Source organism: Taudactylus pleione, unplaced genomic scaffold (genome assembly GCF_031769625.1).
Source record: "Taudactylus pleione unplaced genomic scaffold, aTauple2 ptg000389l, whole genome shotgun sequence".
Classification (NCBI taxonomy): domain Eukaryota; kingdom Metazoa; phylum Chordata; class Amphibia; order Anura; family Myobatrachidae; genus Taudactylus; species Taudactylus pleione.
The window spans coordinates 1,583,851-1,608,953 of NW_028284790.1; the positions used below are offsets into that span (position 1 = coordinate 1,583,851).

Consider the following 25,103-nt stretch of genomic DNA (forward strand, 5'->3'; position numbering starts at 1 on the left):
TTGCATCCAGACCTCACACTAAAGAAGTACATTTAGGGGAAGTCTTTCATTCAGACCCCCTGGATGTATCGTATTTAATCTATGTATCCATATTGTTTCAAGCCGCAATAAGCGGCCTCCCCTGTCCCCACCTCTCAAAGTGGTTGGTACATGATCAATAATAATATGTCTTAACGATGACAAAGAATGGTTATTTTGAAGAAAGTGTCTTGCAACAGGTTGTTCAGAAGTCTGTTTCACTAATGCAGCTTTGATCGCAGACCGGTGTAGGGCCATGCGCTCGCGAACTGTCCTAGTAGTCTTGCCCACGTATCCTAATCCACACGGGCACAATATTAAATAAATCACAAATAAAGATGTGCACGTAAGAACAAAGTTGATGTTAAATTCCTTCGAAGACTGTGGATGTTTGAAGATCGAACCAGTCATCATATGTCGACAGGTGGTGCAATTGGCACAACGATAGCAACCTGGGGTTTTCGTCCGAACCACTGTCGGATCCTGTTGAGTAGTAGTAAAACCCGTAATGTCTGTGTGAACAATAGAGTCCTTGATATTGCGACCTCGAGTATAACACGCCATAGGACGTTTTTGTTTAAAACATTTCAAGTCCTTATCAGTGGAAACTATTGACCACAACGCCCGGGTGGTACGCTGTACCACCTGGCTACTTGTTTGATATTTCATTTTCCACGGGATAACATCCGCACGTGTTTTAGAGCAAGAATGCAATAAATCATTACGGCTCAGTTGTAAAATCTCATCTCTTTGTTGCCTAAGTAATGGAAGATGGTAACCTCTGACCACAAATTTATCAATGATATTATCCAGTACCCCTCTCAATTCATCGGAATTGCTAGTAATCCTCGCTGCCCTCAGCATTTGTGACTTAGGAAGACCCTTAATCAGGGGTTTCGGATGAAAACTTGAAGCAGCTAGAAGGGTATTACGGTCAGTGGGTTTTGTGTATATACCCGTCACTATCTGACCATTCTGTAGGGTAACTTGAACGTCCAAATAATTCAAGGAATGTTCACTATATTGATACGAGAGTTTAATTGGGGAATCTCTATTATTAATAAGTTGCATTAGTTCCTCAAAGCGGTCTTTTCCACCTGTCCAGAGCATAAATAAATCATCAATATAGCGCATATAGATTAAAATATTTTTGCTAATCTCTGGATCATCAAAAAACATCATTCTTTCTTCCTCAAACATGTAGATGTTCGCATAGCTCGGTGCCACGTTGCTACCCATGACACAGCCTGATACTTGTAGGTAAAATTTACCATTGTACATGAAATAGTTTTTAGATAACGTCAATTCCAATAGTCGCATAAACAGTATCCTGTCAATTGCTGACATCTGTTGATCTTCAATAAATTTCTGGGTCCTAACCAGACCCTCTGTATGTGGAATGGATGTATATAGGCTTGTTACATCCATAATGCAAATCAATGTGTGTGGTGGAACAGCATGTACTGATTGTAATCTTAAAAGAAAAGCTGTCGTATCTTTAATATACGAAGATTGTGATGATACCAGGGGTTGCAAGATGGAGTCCAAAAACATGGATATAGGTTGAAAGAGAGAGTTTCTCGCTGAGATGATAGGTCGTCCTGGGGGGGACGTCAGGCACTTGTGGATCTTTGGAACTGTGTATATTATGGGGACAACTGGAAAAGATTGAGTCAATGCCGAAAGGAGCTTTTCACTGATCAAGTCACTGTGTCTGGCCTGTTGTAGAGTGGCATCAACTTATTTTTTAAACTCGCAGGTTGGGTCTTTAACCAATGGTAAGTAAGTGTGTTGGTCAGAGAGTTGTCGTTCAATCTCTGACATATAGTCACTCAGATTCTGGAGTACAATTGCGCCCCCTTTGTCGGCAGGACGTATGATAATGTCCCTGTAAGAACCTAAGTCCCTTAAAGCCCGCTGTTCAGCCGCTGATAAATTATGGTGTTGTATATGTGGGACATTGTTATATTTAGTAACTGATTCATCAATAAGATGGTTGAAAGTAATTAGCGAGGAGTTAGTGGAGTGTGGATCAAACATTGATTTGCTCCTAGACGCGATAAAGCTATTAAAGGGATTCTGTTGTTCTTCAGAACTGGACTGTTGAAAATATTCCTGTAGTCGCAGCTTACGGGAGAAACGATGTAAATCAACTTTCCAAGTTAAGTCATTATGAACACTGGTAGGAACAAAAGACAGGCCTCGATTTAACACCTGTGTTTCAGCCGTCGTTAGGGTGCGTGAAGATAAATTACAAATCAAATTTTCTTTTTGGAGGTTTGTCCGGTAATTCCTCTCGTGTTTGTTTGTACGTTTTGCTGTATTGGATGTGCCAGCCTTGAGAAAAGGGTCCTGTGAGATCCTGAAACGTTGGTGTTTGTGGCACCGAATTAAAACCTTTTACCTTTGGATTACAAAGTCCCGGAGTGCCGCTGTCTTTCTGCTTACCATATCACTATATTTGCAGAGGGCACCCGGGCGATATCTATCATCTATGGATGTGAGTGCCAGTTCCACTTGTGGACTTGTGTTTAATTGGGACCTGGTGGCCCTGCTCGGAACAAGGCACCTACGTGTATGAACTTTTGACCTCCTTTGGCATTTTTCACTACGTCGTGGGATATACACACATCATGGAATCTTCCTCCTCTATTCTGCAAACTTCATCACAAGTTCCCAAGGGATTTGTGGGCTTAACTTTAGCAAAGGGCATCACTCATAGCTTCACTGAAGCAGATGCACAGAGCATACTATTCACTGAGCAATGGCCGGCTAGTGATCGCTCCCAGGACATAGAGGATACTTATCATCAACTGTTAAAATTAAAGAAAAAAGAAATCGATTATTTACTACATGGCATCGCTCTTTCTGAATACTATAGGGATCAGATGATCCCACGAGGATTCAGAGTTAAAAACACACCCACTATCAGACGATATAATCCCGATTTCTGTAGGAAGTGGGTGGGAGTGATTAATAAATGCAGCATGGACCTCATGCTGCTGGTGATTGATGAGGCGGGCCGTGAATTAAAGGTCCTTATCTAAGGTCACTAAAAATATCCTGGACCAAGACGCTCATAAGGATTGGAAAATTAAATTGTAGAGCCAATGTGATAAATATCGACACGAGTTGATAAAATTCAAACGCAATAAGAGAGCTACGGTTATTTGTGACTACGAGGATAATAGAGTGTACAGATGGCTTTCTGGTAACGATTCTCGTTATCAGACTCAAAGTCAATCTAGATCCCGACAAGGTTGGAAAACCAGAAGGGAGAATAAACAAAAGGACCTTTACACTTCTAATAGCGACAGCGAATTCGCCGTACGTGACTCAGATGAAAATATTGAATCACAACCGTTCCCTTTAGGGGACAGTGCAGCAGGACCAAGCAAAGTCACTATAAAAGGACGCCCACCCGTCGGGGGGGTCAGAACGAGAGGAATTACCGGACAAACCTCCAAAAAGAAAATTTGATTTGTAATTTATCTTCACGCACCCTAATGACGGCTGAAACACAGGTGTTAAATCGAGGCCTGTCTTTTGTTCCTACCAGTGTTCATAATGACTTAACTTGGAAAGTTGATTTACATCGTTTCTCCCGTAAGCTGCGACTACAGGAATATTTTCAACAGTCCAGTTCTGAAGAACAACAGAATCCCTTTAATAGCTTTATCGCGTCTAGGAGCAAATCAATGTTTGATCCACATTCCACTAACTCCTCGCTAATTACTTTCAACCGTCTTATTGATGAATCAGTTACTAAATATAACAATGTCCCACATATACAACACCATAATTTATCAGCGGCTGAACAGTGGGCTTTAAGGGACTTAGGCCCTCATTCAGACCCACTCGCAAGCGGGCGCACGTACGTTAGGCGTACGTACAAAAATATTTAAATTCAATGGCTCGCTCGTATTTTCGTTCGCATCTAAAATTCCTCCCAAAACTCTGACGACCCCTCCTCTAACTAACGAGCGTACAAAATAGCGAGCGTACATCCCCGAAATGGCTTGAAAGGAACGCACGCACAAGTATAAACAGGAAGTGGCCTTGTCAGATGTCGATTACCTGCTCCTTTATTCTGCCTACCTCCATCAATCGTATCATGCCAATCAATGTATCAATTAGCTTAATTGTTTGTTTTTTTCAACACAATGCAAGAAACTTTACTCTTGTCCGTGTTTGTGTTTACCCGCAGAATACGTACGGATTAAACATTCGCTTTTATTGTTCAAAAAACATGTGAACCACAATTAAACAATTGTACTATTGCTGTGGATCCCCGCATATTTCCCTGGGTTCATTTCTTTATTTAAATTTGCTGACGCATGTCACTGCATCAAGCCTATCCTAACTCTCCAGAGATTTCTGGCCCTGTCGAACACATGACTCATACACTAACCAATAAAATTGCTCCTGTTAATTTCCAAAATACATTAGCCAATCAGAAAATTTGGCCACACTTTATCAAAAATGATTTTTAAGAAAAACACCATTGCCATCATGAGAGCCTCCGCATTCACCAGGCGCGAGCTGCTGGTGCTTACGGAGGTCATGGATCGCCGGATCACCAGCCAGCCTCAACCCATGACCAACCGGCAGAAGCGCTCCGCGTATGCGGAGGCACGGTCCCGCCTGCGGTCCTTCGGCTCACGCCGCAACATCGGGCAGCTGGAGCGCAGGTGGTCCGACCTGCAACGGCGAACGCCCCGCTTGCTGGCATGCTTTCGCATGCAGATCCTGGCAAGTAAGTGTTATGTATTGTGGTTTTAATGTTTGTGTTTGTGGGGCAAACTGCGTGTGCATGTTTTCCTGTCTGTTCTATTTATTATTTGTACTCATATCTGCGTGTGCATGTTTTCCTGTCTGCTCTATTTATTATTTGTACTCATATCTGCGTGTGCATGTTTTCCTGTCTGTTCTATTTATTATTTGTACTCATATCTGCGTGTGCATGTTTTCCTGTCTGTTCTATTTATTATTTGTACTCATATCTGCGTGTGCATGTTTTCCTGTCTGTTCTATTTATTATTTGTACTCATATCTGCGTGTGCATGTTTTCCTGTCTGTTCTATTTATTATTTGTACTCATCATATCTGCGTGTGCATGTTTTCCTGTCTGTTCTATTTATTATTTGTACTCATATCTGCGTGTGCATGTTTTCCTGTCTGTTCTATTTATTATTTGTACTCATATCTGCGTGTGCATGTTTTCCTGTCTGTTCTATTTATTATTTGTACTCATATCTGCGTGTGCATGTTTTCCTGTCTGTTCTATTTATTATTTGTACTCATATCTGCGTGTGCATGTTTTCCTGTCTGTTCTATTTATTATTTGTACTCATATCTGCGTGTGCATGTTTCCCCTCTATTTCTGATTTATTAATTCTACTGCTATTTGGCTTTTTTTTTTTTTTTTTTAGTTTGGTTGCCCGGATTTGTCCATAAACTAAACGCAATTTCTTTGACATATTTTAGGGGGACAGCCAAGACTCCGCCGTCACCGTCCGTCCAGACGGCGTTCCCGGCCACTATCCCCAACCCCCAGCCAACACTCCACCCCAAATCTTTCCCCTATTCCCCACTCCTCCCCATCCTTCCCAGACCCTCTCCCGGAAATGTCGGGCCTCCTTCCCCTCCGTCCCACTTCCCCCTCTCCTCCACCCACCCCTCTTCCAATTACCCCCTCCCCGGAGTCCATCATAACTCTGCCCCATTCTTTGGGTAATGACGGATCCTCCGAGGAGGATCATGGAGGTTTGCCCGGAGCTCCCGTTTTGTCTCCCGGTATGTTTTTTTTTTTTTTTTTTAAAGCACAACTGTTTGTATGTAATCATGTGTCGTGCCTTTCTTCGTGTTTTTGTGGCTTGACTTTTGTTGATTGTGAAGGTTTGCCTTTACCTCTTCCTGGTGATTTAAACATACACATATCATACCTGTGGGAATTTGTACCTAGGCCTTGTATTTTTGCCAGCCCCCCCTTTTTATTTTGTTTTTGGTTTAGGAGTGATTTGGTTGGGTTTTTTTTTTTTTATGTGGATTCCCTATTGTTGTATTAACCCACACACTTTTCTCACCCACAGAGGAACAGAGGCGTCGGCAAGAGGTGGCGGATGTTGTGGGGCAGATGCGCCAACATGTCATCGGCATTCTGGTGGCCCTCGACCGGCTGTCTGGCCTCCTTCGGCATTAGTTTTTTTATTTTTGTTCTATTTTCCAATTAAATTTATTAAGACAAATATACGTTGTGGCTCATTTTTAAAAACCAAAACCAAGATAGTTTAGCCTGACATAAGTAGACTGTTCCTGCAAGGATTTCCCTTTTTTAAAAGTTAGATTGTGTTTTGTCTTTGTATGTCAAACAGACACAAGAAACACATAACAGTAACAATGTCATTTCCCTTTTTGGGTGTAGTGTCAATTACATATTTCTACATTTTCCAGGTTCCTACTTGGTGCGCAAGCTGCTTAGGCCAATCTTACAAATCCCAAGGTTGGGCCAGGCTTCCTTTTGGTGTGGATTGGGAAGCTGAAAACATATTTCAGTTTAGCTCAACTGGCGTCAGTACTGGTTTACCCCTTAGTCAAATGTAACTTGTGTTAACCTGGTTACACTTGCTGTTAACGTCCCAAAAAAGGAAGACCATTTCACTCTTCAAACATTTATTCACAACATAACAGAGAAAACAAAGTGGTCACTCCCAAAAAAAAAACACAGTGATAAATTCAAATACAACACATACCAAGAAATAATTAAATAAAAACACAAAATCAAGAACTGGTTGACGAAGGACCATGCCAACATGATTCCACAAACATGGCGTTGCGATATGGGTTCAAGAATATATGCCCAAAAGGACCAGATCCAGGTTTGGTAAGGGTAGCAGGAAGTAGTGAGCGTTGGAGTGCCAAAGATTATGTGAACAAACAGAAGATGGTGAGAAAAATAAAAATAAATTAGATGTTCGCAAACAAACACAAACACATTAGGTATAAACACTGGAGTTTTGTTCAAACTTACCTAAAAAATCTGGCCACCATATCATCGCGTATGGCCCCCCCACATACTGACCTTCGACCAACCTCGGAGGGGCCATCCTCAGGTAAGGCATCCTCTGGCTGCATTGGGACACCACTCCTTATGGCAATGTTGTGAAATATCCCACACAGGACCACAATTTTCGACACCATATCCAGTACATACATGAGCTCGCCACCAGAGCGGTGGAGGCATCTGAATCGGCCTTTTAAAAGGCCGATACAGCGCTCCACCACTTGCCTGGTGGCTGTAAGTGCGGAATTATACGCACTTTGTGGCCCTGGTGTGGGAGCCAAATAAGGAGTGAGCAGCCAGGACATGCAAGGGTATCCACTGTCTCCTGTGAACAAAAATAGACCACATCAGGAACACTGTGTATCAAGCTTAACATTGTTATGTACTAAAGGTCTCCACTTACCCAGAAGCCACGCATCACCAGCTTGTAGGTTGGTTAATTTCTGCCATATCCCTGATTGCCGGATGACGAAGGAGTCATGAGCACTTCCGGGTAATTTAGCATTCAGGGACAGGATCTGGAGGGAGGCATCACATACCACCATTACATTCAGGGAGTGATAGTGTTTCCTGTTTCTAAATATTGCCTCCAGCCGTGCTGGAGGCTGAAGTGGTATGTGAGTACCATCCACAACCCCTATGATGTGTGGGAAGCCAGCTATTTGGTAAAAATTGGCCTTGGCCACACTAAGGGCACCCATATCCAAAGGCATTTTAATAAAATGATGGAGGTGCTTGAAAAGTGCCTCCATCACTGCCCTCAGGATCCTGGAAAAGGAGGATTGGGAGATGCCCGCCACTATTCCCACCGTTGTTTGAAACGATCCTGAGGCACAGAAATGTAACACCGCCATAAATTGCGTCAGTGGTGGTATTGCTGTTGGACTGTCAATTTGCCGCTCAAGATCACTTTCTATTAATGAGAGAGTGTCTATGATGATTTTGGGAGGTAGACGGTAGCGTCTTAAAACCTCATCATCGGGCATTCCAAAAAGGGTGACACGTGTTCGAAATATCTGGGGCCTTGCATGCCTACGATGCCTACGCCTGGGACGAGTTTGAGGTTGGTCGTCTTCCGGGAGCAGGGCCAGAACAATTCGCCCCAGATCTACCTGAAATTCAAAGTTTACAATGTAAGGCTTTTGAGCCACCCCAAAAGTAAGAAAAAACAACTTAGCTTTCTGATACCATCCATAGCTGCTTACATGCCGGGGTATTGTCATGATACGTATAAACTGTAAAAAAGCCAAAAATGAGACTTCAAAAATTTAGAGGGTGAATTTTTTTTTTTTAAATTGTTGCAAGCCAACACAGAAAATAGCCGAAACACACATTTGGCCATCGATGAAAACGACATTGCACACCGTACGTCAAATAGGGTTCAAATGGACCCCAAAAATGGAAAAGGGAAAAGCAAAACTGGATTACATGATGAATAAGCCGCCAAAAATGCGTTAATTAGTTCGCAAATGCAAGTCACTACACCAACAGTCAAAAATGCGGTAATTAATTCGCAAATGCAAGTCACTACAACAACAGTCAAAAATGCGGTAATTAATTCGCAAATGCAAGTCACTACACCAACAGTCAAAAATGCGGTAATTAATTCGCAAATGCAAGTCACTACACCAACAGTCAAAAATGCGGTAATTAATTCGCAAATGCAAGTCACTACACCAACAGTCAAAAATGCGGTAATTAATTCGCAAATGCAAGTCACTACACCAACAGTCAAAAATGCGGTAATTAATTCGCAAATGCAAGTCACTACACCAACAGTCAAAAATGCGGTAATTAATTCGCAAATGCAAGTCACTACACCAACAGTCAAAAATGCGGTAATTAATTCGCAAATGCAAGTCACTACACCAACAGTCAAAAATGCGGTAATTAATTCGCAAATGCAAGTCACTACACCAACAGTCAAAAATGCGGTAATTAATTCGCAAATGCAAGTCACTACACCAACAGTCAAAAATGCGGTAATTAATTCGCAAATGCAAGTCACTACACCAACAGTCAAAAATGCGGTAATTAATTCGCAAATGCAAGTCACTACACCAACAGTCAAAAATGCGGTAATTAATTCGCAAATGCAAGTCACTACACCAACAGTCAAAAATGCGGTAATTAATTCGCAAATGCAAGTCACTACACCAACAGTCAAAAATGCGGTAATTAATTCGCAAATGCAAGTCACTACACCAACAGTCAAAAATGCGGTAATTAATTCGCAAATGCAAGTCACTACACCAACAGTCAAAAATGCGGTAATTAATTCGCAAATGCAAGTCACTACACCAACAGTCAAAAATGCGGTAATTAATTCGCAAATGCAAGTCACTACACCAACAGTCAAAAATGCGGTAATTAATTCGCAAATGCAAGTCACTACACCAACTGTCAAAAATGCGGTAATTAGTTCGCAAATGCAAGACAAAAAATGGACTTACCCAACTAGAATATATAAGATTTCCAAAAAAAACGTCTTTGGGTCCGAAAGCCAAAAAAAACTAAAAAAGATGAAATGAGTGTTAAAAAAATTAACTAACCACAAAACAGAAGAAGACACCAATTGGCCACAAATTTGACTGCACAAAACTTACCAAATCAGGAAAGGATGTGGAAAAAAGGAAAAAAATGCGAACGGAAAAACAAAAGAACTGTAGCAAAAACAAACAAAAAACCAACTCTGCCAAATCCTCCAACCGCAAACAACCAAATCCAAACAACTTTACCGCCAACAATCCAACAACCCCACCTCGACTCCACACACACCAAGCCATAAATAGTGTTTATTTTCCCGCACAAATTAAGGATGAATCATAGGGACGCACAATCAATGATGCGGCCGCAAACAAAGGACGCATGTATAAATACGTCACGAAATCACATTGAATTTCTGGTTGATTTCATTCTGGAAGCAGAAACATGGCTTAGGACCAGGGAAACAATGGCCAAAAATCCGGCGGTAAGGCCTTCATGCATTTTGTCTCCATGATTATTTTAAAACAAATATATTGGTCAAGTTGTGAAGTGGCTAAATCTGCATATTTACCCAAATAGGTGAGGAGGATGACATGGAAGAGACTGCTGGCCCCAGTCAACCCGCCAAAGCTGCCAAAAAAAAAAGGCAGCCACATTTCACAAGCAAGGAGATGGAGGTTTTGATCCAGAAGTGCGTTGACATCCTGCCCCAGGCAGCCAGGAATATGAGCCAAAGCCAGAAGTGGAGAATGTGGGAGGAGGTCGCCGTTGCTGTCAATAGGGTGGGTGATTATGTCCGTCTAGCCCGGGATGTCAAACGGCGGTAAGTAAACACTTTCCCATCCTATAAACAAACCCCATTGTAAAAAAAAGGATAATGGTTCCAATTTCATTCCACAGATGGGCAGACTTCAAATATTGTCTCAAACAAAAACTTGCCGACAGGGCTAGGCATGCAAGGGGGACAGGTGGGGGTCCCACCCCTGTGTCATTGGAGTTGACAGACTTAGAAGAGATGGCACAGGGGTGTGTGCAGGCTGTGGAGGTGTTTGGCGTGTCCAACATGGATACGGACATGCCAGACTTTGCGGCTCCTCATGTTGGCCAAGGTAAGTCTTGTGATGTCACCAACTCTGAAATGCTATTGTGCCAATATGTAGATTCTAATGTGAGTCTTTTCTCCAATTTCCTAACAGAGACAGAGGCGGATGAGTCTGCTCCAGAGGGGAGCCTTGGCCGCAGAATTTCTGCTGGCTCTGCAGGGGAGGAACCAGTACATCCGGCTGAGGACCCTGCAGAAGCCAGTCCAGGGTGTGCCCCCTCGCAGGCAGTGGGCCTCCTCACAGAACTCAATTTTAAATCGGATTGCCATACGGAGATTCTGCAGAGGATGGACGCCAGTCTGATACGGGTGGCTGAGGCCCTGGAGCAAAATGCTGCGGCCAACGTGACCATTGCTCAGGCCCTGGCGGAAAATACCAGGGCCAACATCCGCATCGCCGATGCCCTGGAGCAGCTCGTTCGCCAGCACATGGTGGAGCCGACCTCCCTTCCTGCCGGAACATCCGGATCCTCCACCTCTGGCACAACATCAGCCAATCCTCCAAATGTGCCTAGCCCTGTGCCTAGTCCAGAGGCCACAACATCTGCCTCTGGACAGGCCAGCCCGATGGCATCCCGGACCCGGTCTGGCGCCCACCCTCACCCAGCCAAACGGGCGAGAAAACGGTGACAGCAATGGCGACTTTTCCCACACTCCTTCTGTGCTTGGCTCATATTCCTTTCTGGTCAAAACTTCCCTCTCCTTTCTTGTGAAATGTTTTTAAATTTTGTATTTACGCTTATGTTAGCAGTTATGGTTATTTTTTTTTTTGATCAAATATCTTTGCCACAAAAAAAGGCAACAAAATATTAGGCCAATTTGTTTGTGTTTAAACAATAAATTAAAAACACAAAACTGACATTGTATTGTGACATTATTGTACAAATGGGTTACATTTAATCCTGGCCCTAAAGGCAAAAACTGACCCTCTTAAAACAAAAAAAAGGCCTCTTTAAGGAACGTTTCAAAAATCACATAGCGATGCAAATTCCACAGTAAACCAAAAAAAAGGGGAGCTAATTAAAAGATGATGACATTATTGTTACAATAGGCCATAACCAACAAATTGTGGCCAAAATAAAACCCCAAAAATGTACGCTAATTGATTGTGTAATCATGACATTAGCAGCTCTGATTTCCACCTGCGTACGCTTTTGTGCTATCCCAATAAACTGCTTTCCAAACACATACCAAGCCGGATTTCAATCCAACACTAATTACTTTACTGACCAGCCGCGATTAATCGCAGCACCATCGTGGAGTCCCGGGACGGAGGAGAAGGCCATCGCCAATGTGGTCGAGTAATCCTGACCCTAAGCTGTGCGAGCATTTTGAAGGGAAAGCGGATGTTTCAGTGACGTATGAGACGGTCCGAACACATTTGACGTTCGCATCTGCTAATGTATGTACGCCCCAAAAACGCCTCGCCACGCCTGCGTTTTTTCATCTCCACCCCCGTCAACACCCAAAAATGCCCTGTTCTGTCAATCACATTTGACATGTCACTTCCTGTACGCTATTTTAGGAACGAGAGAAAAAAAGCTCGCAATCTGCCGTACGCACATGCGCAGTGTAACACCGACGCATGCGCAGTTAGTCAACATCGGAACGCAACGAGCGTACTGTTGTTAACGTGCGGCTCTGAATGAGGGCCTTAGGTTCTTACAGGGACATTATCATACGTCCTGCCGACAAAGGGGGCGCAATTGTACTCCAGAATCTGAGTGACTATATGTCAGAGATTGAACGACAACTCTCTGACCAACACACTTACTTACCATTGGTTAAAGACCCAACCTGCGAGTTTAAAAAAGAAGTTGATGCCACTCTACAACAGGCCAGACACAGTGACTTGATCAGTGAAAAGCTCCTTTCGGCATTGACTCAATCTTTTCCAGTTGTCCCCATAATATACACAGTTCCAAAGATCCACAAGTGCCTGACGTCCCCCCCAGGACGACCTATCATCTCAGCGAGAAACTCTCTCTTTCAACCTATATCCATGTTTTTGGACTCCATCTTGCAACCTCTGGTATCATCACAATCTTCGTATATTAAAGATACGACAGCTTTTCTTTTAAGATTACAATCAGTACATGCTGTTCCACCACACACATTGATTTGCATTATGGATGTAACAAGCCTATATACATCCATTCCACATACAGAGGGTCTGGTTAGGACCCAGAAATTTATTGAAGATCAACAGATGTCAGCAATTGACAGGATACTGTTTATGCGACTATTGGAATTGACGTTATCTAAAAACTATTTCATGTACAATGGTAAATTTTACCTACAAGTATCAGGCTGTGCCATGGGTAGCAACGTGGCACCGAGCTATGCGAACATCTACATGTTTGAGGAAGAAAGAATGATGTTTTTTGATGATCCAGAGATTAGCAAAAATATTTTGATCTATATGCGCTATATTGATGATTTATTTATGCTCTGGACAGGTGGAAAAGACCGCTTTGAGGAACTAATGCAACTTATTAATAATAGAGATTCCCCAATTAAACTCTCGTATCAATATAGTGAACATTCCTTGAATTATTTGGACGTTCAAGTTACCCTACAGAATGGTCAGATAGTGACGGGTATATACACAAAACCTACTGACCGTAATACCGTTCTAGCTGCTTCAAGTTTTCATCCGAAACCCCTGATTAAGGGTCTTCCTAAGTCACAAATGCTGAGGGCAGCGAGGATTACTAGCAATTCCGATGAATTGAGAGGGGTACTGGATAATATCATTGATAAATTTGTGGTCAGAGGTTACCATCTTCCATTACTTAGGCAACAAAGAGATGAGATTTTACAACTGAGCCGTAATGATTTATTGCATCCTTGCTCTAAAACACGTGCGGATGTTATCCCGTGGAAAATGAAATATCAAACAAGTAGCCAGGTGGTACAGCGTACCACCCGGGCGTTGTGGCCAATAGTTTCCACTGATAAGGACTTGAAAAGTTTTAAACAAAAACGTCCTATGGCGTGTTATACTCGAGGTCGCAATATCAAGGACTCTATTGTTCACACAGACATTACGGGTTTTATTACTACTCAACAGGATCCGACAGTGGTTCGGACGAAAACCCCAGGTTGCTATCGTTGTGCCAATTGCACCACCTGTCGACATATGATGACTGGTTCGATCTTCAAACATCCACAGTCTTCGAAGGAATTTAACATCAACTTTGTTCTTACGTGCACATCTTCATTTGTGATTTATTTAATATTGTGCCCGTGTGGATTAGGATATGTGGGCAAGACTACTAGGACAGTTCGCGAGCGCATGGCCCTACACCGGTCTGCGATCAAAGCTGCATTAGTGAAACAGACTTCTGAACAACCTGTTGCAAGACACTTTCTTCAAAATAACCATTCTTTGTCATCGTTAAGACATATTATTATTGATCATGTACCAACCACTTTGAGAGGTGGGGACAGGGGAGGCCGCTTATTGCTGCTTGAAACAATGTGGATACATAGATTAAATACGATACATCCAGGGGGTCTGAATATAAGACTTCCCCTAAATGTACTTCTTTAGTGTGAGGTCTGGATGCAATATGTATAAGTTAGTATTTTATTAGCTAATTTTAACATAAATAACTAACTTTCAGTAATGTTATGTAACACAGCGATCTTACCATGGTTGGAGTTGCATGAGGATAGTTGCATGTCATGTTTGTATACTACTTTATTATCATATGTGTTGAGCCAGTTTGCTTAAGTGCACAGATTACCTTTGGTATATCTTTTGTTTTTTTTCTCCCACGCAGACAGCTGGCAGTGGGCCGGGGAGACGAGCCTCTCGATGTTTATACCGGTTGCTTAGCAACCGGCAAAGTCGGGAATGACGTCATCAGGCGGGGACTCCGACGCCTCGCGGCAACGCGGGATTCCCGTTGTGACCCGGGCCAGCTCCAGCTTCATTGATAGATGCTATTTAAGGTAGGCTAATAAGTATATGTGCAGCAGAAGATCACAGCGCCAGTTGGGTGCAAATCCCTCAATGTGGTATTTTTATCAGTTGTGTGTCTATTGTCTCACACTAAAATTTGTAATAATGTGACACTATTAAAATGCACCCCCAAAAATGTGTGAGTGTCAGCTCAACCAGCAAAATAATGTAACAGTGGTGATCTATTACATATACAAACAAATAGAAAATACAAGGAGCTGGTATAGAGCGCCTACTGTGCTTATATAACTTATTATAAAGTGCTAACAATATAAAGTGATATCGTGCAATAAAAGTGCTAATGCCAGGATAGTAATATCAAATTATCATTATCCTCAAATATTTATGCAATTTATTATATATAAAGTATAACTTATAAAATAACAACGGTCTATATGACTAAAGTGCTATTGCAGAGATCCTTCAAGGATCATAAACTAAATTAACAATCATAACATTCCATAAACATGTGCAAAAAATGCATAAATAATTTAAAATGTGAATCAATAAAAGTGCAAAAATTCATTTAAAATAACATGAATTAGTTTTAATCAGACACAACAATAGATATCCTCCTACATGAAGGATAAATGACATAAAAACACATAAAACCAAGGACAAAAATGTGTATATATAAAAAAGGACTATAGATTTATCAGAATAAATAGGAATAAAAATCGTAGCTTATCTGATAAAAATGGCAAGTTCATGAATGGAAAGATAATAGCAGCCTCCAACGCGTTTCGTCCGTATCCTGGACTTCTTCAAGGGATATTTTAGCTCCTGTGGGGTATCCAATATTTATACCCCTTCTAATAATGACAAACAAGAATTGACAGAGCTCCTTAGTGACATCACTTCCGGTTTTCTAAACAGTTCCTCTCTATTAAAGTGGAGTAACCACTTAGAATCACATTAGGCCATTTCCTTTATTAAAACATTGTTAAATTGGAAGTCTGTTTCCTAAATATAAATTATTTGCTAGCATATTACTCCTTCCTTGCTGTGTATCGCGTCGCGTCACTTCCGCCCTTGTTATTCGTGCATCGCGGTCCTTCCGCCCTTACTTGAGCAGTTCACTACATCACTTCCTCCTCCGTTGTCAACGTCCCCATTGCGCGCTATGCCTCCTCCTTCCTTGTGCAGGATAGGACCTTTTATCCACTCGTCCGCCTGTCACGTGTGTCACGTCCAGCGTCAAAGCATCTCCAGTTTCTGGCGGCCTCCATCTTTGTACTCTAAATGTCTCCTTTGCCCGCGGCCATCTTGCTACTCTCATAAGTTCCATTTTCTTTGCCATATGCATCATGTTATTTATAATCCTGGGGATAGTAGTTTAGTTATTATTTCCTATATGGAATAATGGATGACAATATTAGTTTAAATATATATAACCAGCCATATGCTTGGACTCTAAAAAATGATGAGAGATTGTGACAGTTTCTAATTATTCTCCACACCTATTCAGAATCATAACTAGAATTCAAACAACTCCATAAATAAATAAATATCACATATATTGATGTATAATGTAAACTTATATGTGGACACTAGTAAAAAATCCTAAAATCATACTATTGGGGACTAATATAGTACATCCTTAAAAAATAATAAGTAATGATGATATTAAAAATTCTTCTTAAAAAAATGGTGGATGGCAATCTTCTTTAGGGATTTTATAGTTCATATGCATATATATATATGCATATATATATATATAGTCTTTTCACTCTGTAGGGTCAATTGGTTCTTATGTGAGTCTTGAAACATGTAATCGATATTGTTGCATTCTGGAAATTCTTACTCCCATCTTCGGATTTATAAATCAGAGAATTCTTCTTAGGTCGTATGTCTTGGGGGATTCATGCTTATATGTCACATAAAGATACTACCATACCTGGTCTTCCATAGAGGTCTCCCATCCAAGTACTAACCAGGCCCAATGGTGCTTAGCTTCCAAGATCAGACGAGATTGGGCGCTCTAACCCAGGTATGACGGTAGATTATATTAGGACCTAACATGAAATCCCTTTTATCTTTTTCATCTTCATTAAAGAAATGGTGCTATCTCATAATTATCGTTAAATCCTCTAGGAGTCATAGTGTCCAATTCGAAAATCCAGAACATCTCACGTTTGGATAATTTATTTGCAAGATCTCCTCCTCTCTCTCCCAATTCCACATGTTCTATAGCTTTGAACGTTAGGTCATCTGGATCCGATCTATGGTGTGAAATAAAGTGTCTTGACACCATATGAGTCTCCACCTTGTTCTTGATATTCCTTATATGTTCTTGTATACGAAGTTTTAAAGGTCGTTTGGTCTTTCCTACGTATTTTATTCCACATGAACATTCCAAGAGGTAAATGACTGAAGTTGAATTGCAATTAAGATGTTGTTTAATTTTGTATTCCTTGGTATTTGCAGAATTACTGAAGTTTTTTCTCTGCCGATGTAAAAATTTGCATATATTGCACTTGCCACATTTGTAACTCCCTGGACAGTTATGGATAATGTTGGATTTTGAAATATTAATATCACTTAACATACTAGGTGCTAGAGAATCTTTGAGATTCCTTGCCTTTCTGAATACAATGGGGGGTCTGGGTGGTAGAATTTCTTTTAAGACTGGATCCATTAGAAGGATCTTCCAATGCTTATTAAGGGAAATCTTAATGTCTCTCTCCTGTGCGTTATATGTTGTGATGAATGGGATGATATTTTTCTCTTCCTCTTCCACATTCTTATATTCCAATAACATATTCCTCTCCATGGTATCCATTTTCTCCTTTGCTTCCAATAATAACCTTGGAGGATATTCTTTCTCTAAAAATCGATTTGTATATGTTTGGATTTGCTCGTTACATGTTTGTGTTTCACTGCAATTTCTTTTTATTCTGTGAAATTGTGAGTACAGAATATTCTCTTTCCATCTTCTTAGATGTCCGCTCTTAAAATGAAGATAACTATTGGTATCTACTTCCTTTATGAAGTTCTTTGTAATGATCGTGTTTTCTTCTCCACGTAGAACCAAATCCAGAAATTCAATAGTACTCTTATTTATTTTCGATGTGAATTTCAAATTCATATTATTCTCTGAAATGTGATTTAAAAACAATTGGAAATCTTCCTCCAACCCTTCCCATATTATCAGAATATCATCTATATATCTCTTAAAAAATATGATGTTATTTCTAAATGGATTATTTTCATAGACATAAGAAATAACATCATATTTTTCCCTTAATAAGCATTGGAAGATCCTTCTAATGGATCCAGTCTTAAAAGAAATTCTACCACCCAGACCCCCCATTGTATTCAGAAAGGCAAGGAATCTCAAAGATTCTCTAGCACCTAGTATGTTAAGTGATATTAATATTTCAAAATCCAACATTATCCATAACTGTCCAGGGAGTTACAAATGTGGCAAGTGCAATATATGCAAATTTTTACATCGGCAGAGAAAAAACTTCAGTAATTCTGCAAATACCAAGGAATACAAAATTAAACAACATCTTAATTGCAATTCAACTTCAGTCATTTACCTCTTGGAATGTTCATGTGGAATAAAATACGTAGGAAAGACCAAACGACCTTTAAAACTTCGTATACAAGAACATATAAGGAATATCAAGAACAAGGTGGAGACTCATATGGTGTCAAGACACTTTATTTCACACCATAGATCGGATCCAGATGACCTAACGTTCAAAGCTATAGAACATGTGGAATTGGGAGAGAGAGGAGGAGATCTTGCAAATAAATTATCCAAACGTGAGATGTTCTGGATTTTCGAATTGGACACTATGACTCCTAGAGGATTTAACGATAATTATGAGATAGCACCATTTCTTTAATGAAGATGAAAAAGATAAAAGGGATTTCATGTTAGGTCCTAATATAACCTACCGTCATACCTGGGTTAGAGCGCCCAATCTCATCTGATCTTGGAAGCTAAGCACCATTGGGCCTGGTTAGTACTTGGATGGGAGACCTCTATGGAAGACCAGGTACGGTAGTATCTTTATGTGACATATAAGCATGAATCCCCCAAGACATACGACCTAAGAAGAATTCTCTGATTTATAAATCCGAAGATGGGAGTAAGAATTTCCAGAATGCAACAATATCGATTACATGTTTCAAGACTCACATAAGAACCAATTGACCCTACAGAGTGAAAAGACTATATATATATATATGCATATATATATATGCATATGAACTATAAAATCCCTAAAGAAGATTGCCATCCACCATTTTTTTAAGAAGAATTTTTAATATCATCATTACTTATTATTTTTTAAGGATGTACTATATTAGTCCCCAATAGTATGATTTTAGGATTTTTTACTAGTGTCCACATATAAGTTTACATTATACATCAATATATGTGATATTTATTTATTTATGGAGTTGTTTGAATTCTAGTTATGATTCTGAATAGGTGTGGAGAATAATTAGAAACTGTCACAATCTCTCATCATTTTTTAGAGTCCAAGCATATGGCTGGTTATATATATTTAAACTAATATTGTCATCCATTATTCCATATAGGAAATAATAACTAAACTACTATCCCCAGGATTATAAATAACATGATGCATATGGCAAAGAAAATGGAACTTATGAGAGTAGCAAGATGGCCGCGGGCAAAGGAGACATTTAGAGTACAAAGATGGAGGCCGCCAGAAACTGGAGATGCTTTGACGCTGGACGTGACACACGTGACAGGCGGACGAGTGGATAAAAGGTCCTATCCTGCACAAGGAAGGAGGAGGCATAGCGCGCAATGGGGACGTTGACAACGGAGGAGGAAGTGATGTAGTGAACTGCTCAAGTAAGGGCGGAAGGACCGCGATGCACGAATAACAAGGGCGGAAGTGACGCGACGCGATACACAGCAAGGAAGGAGTAATATGCTAGCAAATAATTTATATTTAGGAAACAGACTTCCAATTTAACAATGTTTTAATAAAGGAAATGGCCTAATGTGATTCTAAGTGGTTACTCCACTTTAATAGAGAGGAACTGTTTAGAAAACCGGAAGTGATGTCACTAAGGAGCTCTGTCAATTCTTGTTTGTCATTATTAGAAGGGGTATAAATATTGGATACCCCACAGGAGCTAAAATATCCCTTGAAGAAGTCCAGGATACGGACGAAACGCGTTGGAGGCTGCTATTATCTTTCCATTCATGAACTTGCCATTTTTATCAGATAAGCTACGATTTTTATTCCTATTTATTCTGATAAATCTATAGTCCTTTTTTATATATACACATTTTTGTCCTTGGTTTTATGTGTTTTTATGTCATTTATCCTTCATGTAGGAGGATATCTATTGTTGTGTCTGATTAAAACTAATTCATGTTATTTTAAATGAATTTTTGCACTTTTATTGATTCACATTTTAAATTATTTATGCATTTTTTGCACATGTTTATGGAATGTTATGATTGTTAATTTAGTTTATGATCCTTGAAGGATCTCTGCAATAGCACTTTAGTCATATAGACCGTTGTTATTTTATAAGTTATACTTTATATATAATAAATTGCATAAATATTTGAGGATAATGATAATTTGATATTACTATCCTGGCATTAGCACTTTTATTGCACGATATCACTTTATATTGTTAGCACTTTATAATAAGTTATATAAGCACAGTAGGCGCTCTATACCAGCTCCTTGTATTTTCTATTTGTTTGTATATGTAATAGATCACCACTGTTACATTATTTTGCTGGTTGAGCTGACACTCACACATTTTTGGGGGTGCATTTTAATAGTGTCACATTATTACAAATTTTAGTGTGAGACAATAGACACACAACTGATAAAAATACCACATTGAGGGATTTGCACCCAACTGGCGCTGTGATCTTCTGCTGCACGTAAACTTTGGTTATTGAATACAGCAGCCTTTTGGAGGAGTCCCAAACAGATAAACGTACAAAGATGTACAGAAACAATGAACGTCTAAACAAAAGGAGTGATTTATGCCAGAAAATATTTAATGAGGACCATGTTTTACTACAAGAGAGTATTCCAACCGAAAATTTAGATAACCTGTTTTGGGAGATGGAGAAATCTCTCACTAAAGAGATCAAGGCATGGTGGGACATCAAGGGTCTTGAACATTACATATCAGTTAATAGAATTCCAAGAGGTTTGAGACTATTAAAAAATCCAACCTTTGGTTTAGATAAATCAGAATTTATGGATAAATGGGACAAAATTTTACATAATTGTTCCATGGATTTGATGAAATTAATTATTATGGAAAAGAAAAATATAATGTCAGAATTGGAACTTGAGATAAAACAAAAAGAAACACATATGGAGAAATTCAAGGATAATGGGGAATACAATATTAACGAGAAAGTTTTATCACGCAAACTTGACCGTATTGAAGAGGATGTCATGAAAGGGAAAGAGAGGAAATTTATTAGGGACAAACAAGATTATGACTCCAATAAAGTCAAGAATTGGAGTAGATTCAATAAATCGGTTGGACAACAGTCATTACATAATCCCAGACAAGAAACAACCACTTGGAGAACAGTTCCATCTAGAAGAAAACAAAGTTTTAAAAGGGATGATGTTATGAATGAACAACCCAACTATAGAACATACCACACAAAGAACCGGTTTTCAACACTTCAAAGATTTGATTCAAATAGCGATTCAGATCATTTTTTATCCCCAGGACCAGACCACAATTCAATGAATCCAAGGAAAACCTTCTTCAGGGAAACCACGAAATTGGCATCCCCTATGAAAAGAAGGGTAAGAGACGAAGAGGGATACGAGGAGGCAGGAGGAAGAAATTACAAAAGGAGGAACCTGATGTAGACCCCAAGGAAAGAGGGATCTTTAATCTATCGAAACACATCTTATCTAAACATGAAGTGTCATTATTGAACAAAGGGCTGACATTTGCTCCATCAAGTAATATGAATAGGTTCCAGACCTTCATTGATCTCAACAAATTTATAAGAAACTTGACATTAAAAAGACACTTTGTAAGAAAAGATGACGCAGTGATTAAGAATTTTCAGGAGAATGCTTCCAAGTCAGGACTAAAGGGTAAATCAAAGTATTATCCACTCGAATCGAAAGGACATCATCTTAATGTTTTTTATGACTTAGTTAAGAAAGACTTATGTGAAGGCAATCTGAAACACAATAATAAACAGAATCTGAAAAATAAAGAAAAAGAAGCCTTAAAAAACTTACAAAACAACAAGGATATTGTCATTAAACAAGCTGACAAGGGGGGGGGATTGGTCATTATGGATAGATCACAATATATTAAGGAATCTCATAGGTTATTAGGTGACAGTAATTCCTATGTACCACTCGATTGTGATCCTTTGGAGAAATATGTGGATGAGTTAAGGAGACTCTTAGTATATGGACTACATAATGGCATTTTAACCAAGGAGGAGTTCCAATATCTCCTACAGACCAATCCTACAACCCCCATATTTTATTTTCTACCAAAAATTCATAAGTCTTTGGAAAATCCCCCAGGAAGACCCATCATCGCAGGAATAGATTCGTTAATTTCACACCTGTCTGAATATGTGGACATTTTTTTATGTAAATATGTGAAAGAACTTCAATCGTATTTAAAAGACACTACTAATTTATTACAAATTTTAAAAGGGATGGAATGGAAAGCAACTTATTCATGGGTCACAATTGATGTTCAATCCTTATACACATGTATTGAACATGGTAAAGGGATCAATGCTTGTAGAGAATATTTTGAAGTGGACCCAACAATGAGCACTACACACAAAGAATTTTTATGTGATTTAATGTCTTTTATTCTGGATCATAATTATTTTAAATTTTTACACCAATTTTATCGGCAAATTTGCGGCACTGCTATGGGGACAACTTTTGCCCCTAGCTTTGCCAATCTTTTTATGGGATGTTGGGAAAAGAATTATGTCTATGAAAATAATCCATTTAGAAATAACATCATATTTTTTAAGAGATATATAGATGATATTCTGATAATATGGGAAGGGTTGGAGGAAGATTTCCAATTGTTTTTAAATCACATTTCAGAGAATAATATGAATTTGAAATTCACATCGAAAATAAATAAGAGTACTATTGAATTTCTGGATTTGGTTCTACGTGGAGAAGAAAACACGATCATTACAAAGAACTTCATAAAGGAAGTAGATACCAATAGTTATCTTCATTTTAAGAGCGGACATCTAAGAAGATGGAAAGAGAATATTCCGTACTCACAATTTCACAGAATAAAAAGAAATTGCAGTGAAACACAAACATGTAACGAGCAAATCCAAACATATACAAATCGATTTTTAGAGAAAGAATATCCTCCAAGGTTATTATTGGAAGCAAAGGAGAAAATGGATACCATGGAGAGGAATATGTTATTGGAATATAAGAATGTGGAAGAGGAAGAGAAAAATATCATCCCATTCATCACAACATATAACGCACAGGAGAGAGACATTAAGATTTCCCTTAATAAGCATTGGAAGATCCTTCTAATGGATCCAGTCTTAAAAGAAATTCTACCACCCAGACCCCCCATTGTATTCAGAAAGGCAAGGAATCTCAAAGATTCTCTAGCACCTAGTATGTTAAGTGATATTAATATTTCAAAATCCAACATTATCCATAACTGTCCAGGGAGTTACAAATGTGGCAAGTGCAATATATGCAAATTTTTACATCGGCAGAGAAAAAACTTCAGTAATTCTGCAAATACCAAGGAATACAAAATTAAACAACATCTTAATTGCAATTCAACTTCAGTCATTTACCTCTTGGAATGTTCATGTGGAATAAAATACGTAGGAAAGACCAAACGACCTTTAAAACTTCGTATACAAGAACATATAAGGAATATCAAGAACAAGGTGGAGACTCATATGGTGTCAAGACACTTTATTTCACACCATAGATCGGATCCAGATGACCTAATGTTCAAAGCTATAGAACATGTGGAATTGGGAGAGAGAGGAGGAGATCTTGCAAATAAATTATCCAAACGTGAGATGTTCTGGATTTTCGAATTGGACACTATGACTCCTAGAGGATTTAACGATAATTATGAGATAGCACCATTTCTTTAATGAAGATGAAAAAGATAAAAGGGATTTCATGTTAGGTCCTAATATAACCTACCGTCATACCTGGGTTAGAGCGCCCAATCTCGTCTGATCTTGGAAGCTAAGCACCATTGGGCCTGGTTAGTACTTGGATGGGAGACCTCTATGGAAGACCAGGTACGGTAGTATCTTTATGTGACATATAAGCATGAATCCCCCAAGACATACGACCTAAGAAGAATTCTCTGATTTATAAATCCGAAGATGGGAGTAAGAATTTCCAGAATGCAACAATATCGATTACATGTTTCAAGACTCACATAAGAACCAATTGACCCTACAGAGTGAAAAGACTATATATATATATATGCATATGAACTATAAAATCCCTAAAGAAGATTGCCATCCACCATTTTTTTAAGAAGAATTTTTAATATCATCATTACTTATTATTTTTTAAGGATGTACTATATTAGTCCCCAATAGTATGATTTTAGGATTTTTTACTAGTGTCCACATATAAGTTTACATTATACATCAATATATGTGATATTTATTTATTTATGGAGTTGTTTGAATTCTAGTTATGATTCTGAATAGGTGTGGAGAATAATTAGAAACTGTCACAATCTCTCATCATTTTTTAGAGTCCAAGCATATGGCTGGTTATATATATTTAAACTAATATTGTCATCCATTATTCCATATAGGAAATAATAACTAAACTACTATCCCCAGGATTATAAATAACATGATGCATATGGCAAAGAAAATGGAACTTATGAGAGTAGCAAGATGGCCGCGGGCAAAGGAGACATTTAGAGTACAAAGATGGAGGCCGCCAGAAACTGGAGATGCTTTGACGCTGGACGTGACACACGTGACAGGCGGACGAGTGGATAAAAGGTCCTATCCTGCACAAGGAAGGAGGAGGCATAGCGCGCAATGGGGACGTTGACAACGGAGGAGGAAGTGATGTAGTGAACTGCTCAAGTAAGGGCGGAAGGACCGCGATGCACGAATAACAAGGGCGGAAGTGACGCGACGCGATACACAGCAAGGAAGGAGTAATATGCTAGCAAATAATTTATATTTAGGAAACAGACTTCCAATTTAACAATGTTTTAATAAAGGAAATGGCCTAATGTGATTCTAAGTGGTTACTCCACTTTAATAGAGAGGAACTGTTTAGAAAACCGGAAGTGATGTCACTAAGGAGCTCTGTCAATTCTTGTTTGTCATTATTAGAAGGGGTATAAATATTGGATACCCCACAGGAGCTAAAATATCCCTTGAAGAAGTCCAGGATACGGACGAAACGCGTTGGAGGCTGCTATTATCTTTCCATTCATGA

At 39.4% G+C, this 25,103-nt stretch overlaps 3 pseudogenes; 2 read left to right on the forward strand and 1 right to left on the reverse strand.

Moving 5' to 3' along the window:
* Positions 1-16,525: 16,525 nt before the first annotated feature.
* LOC148507655 (5S ribosomal RNA) lies at positions 16,526-16,644 on the reverse strand (annotated as a pseudogene).
* A 1,899-nt stretch (positions 16,645-18,543) lies between these two features.
* LOC148507656 (5S ribosomal RNA) lies at positions 18,544-18,662 on the forward strand (annotated as a pseudogene).
* A 5,157-nt stretch (positions 18,663-23,819) lies between these two features.
* On the forward strand, positions 23,820-23,938 carry LOC148507657 (5S ribosomal RNA; annotated as a pseudogene).
* The last annotated feature ends 1,165 nt before the right edge of the window (positions 23,939-25,103 follow it).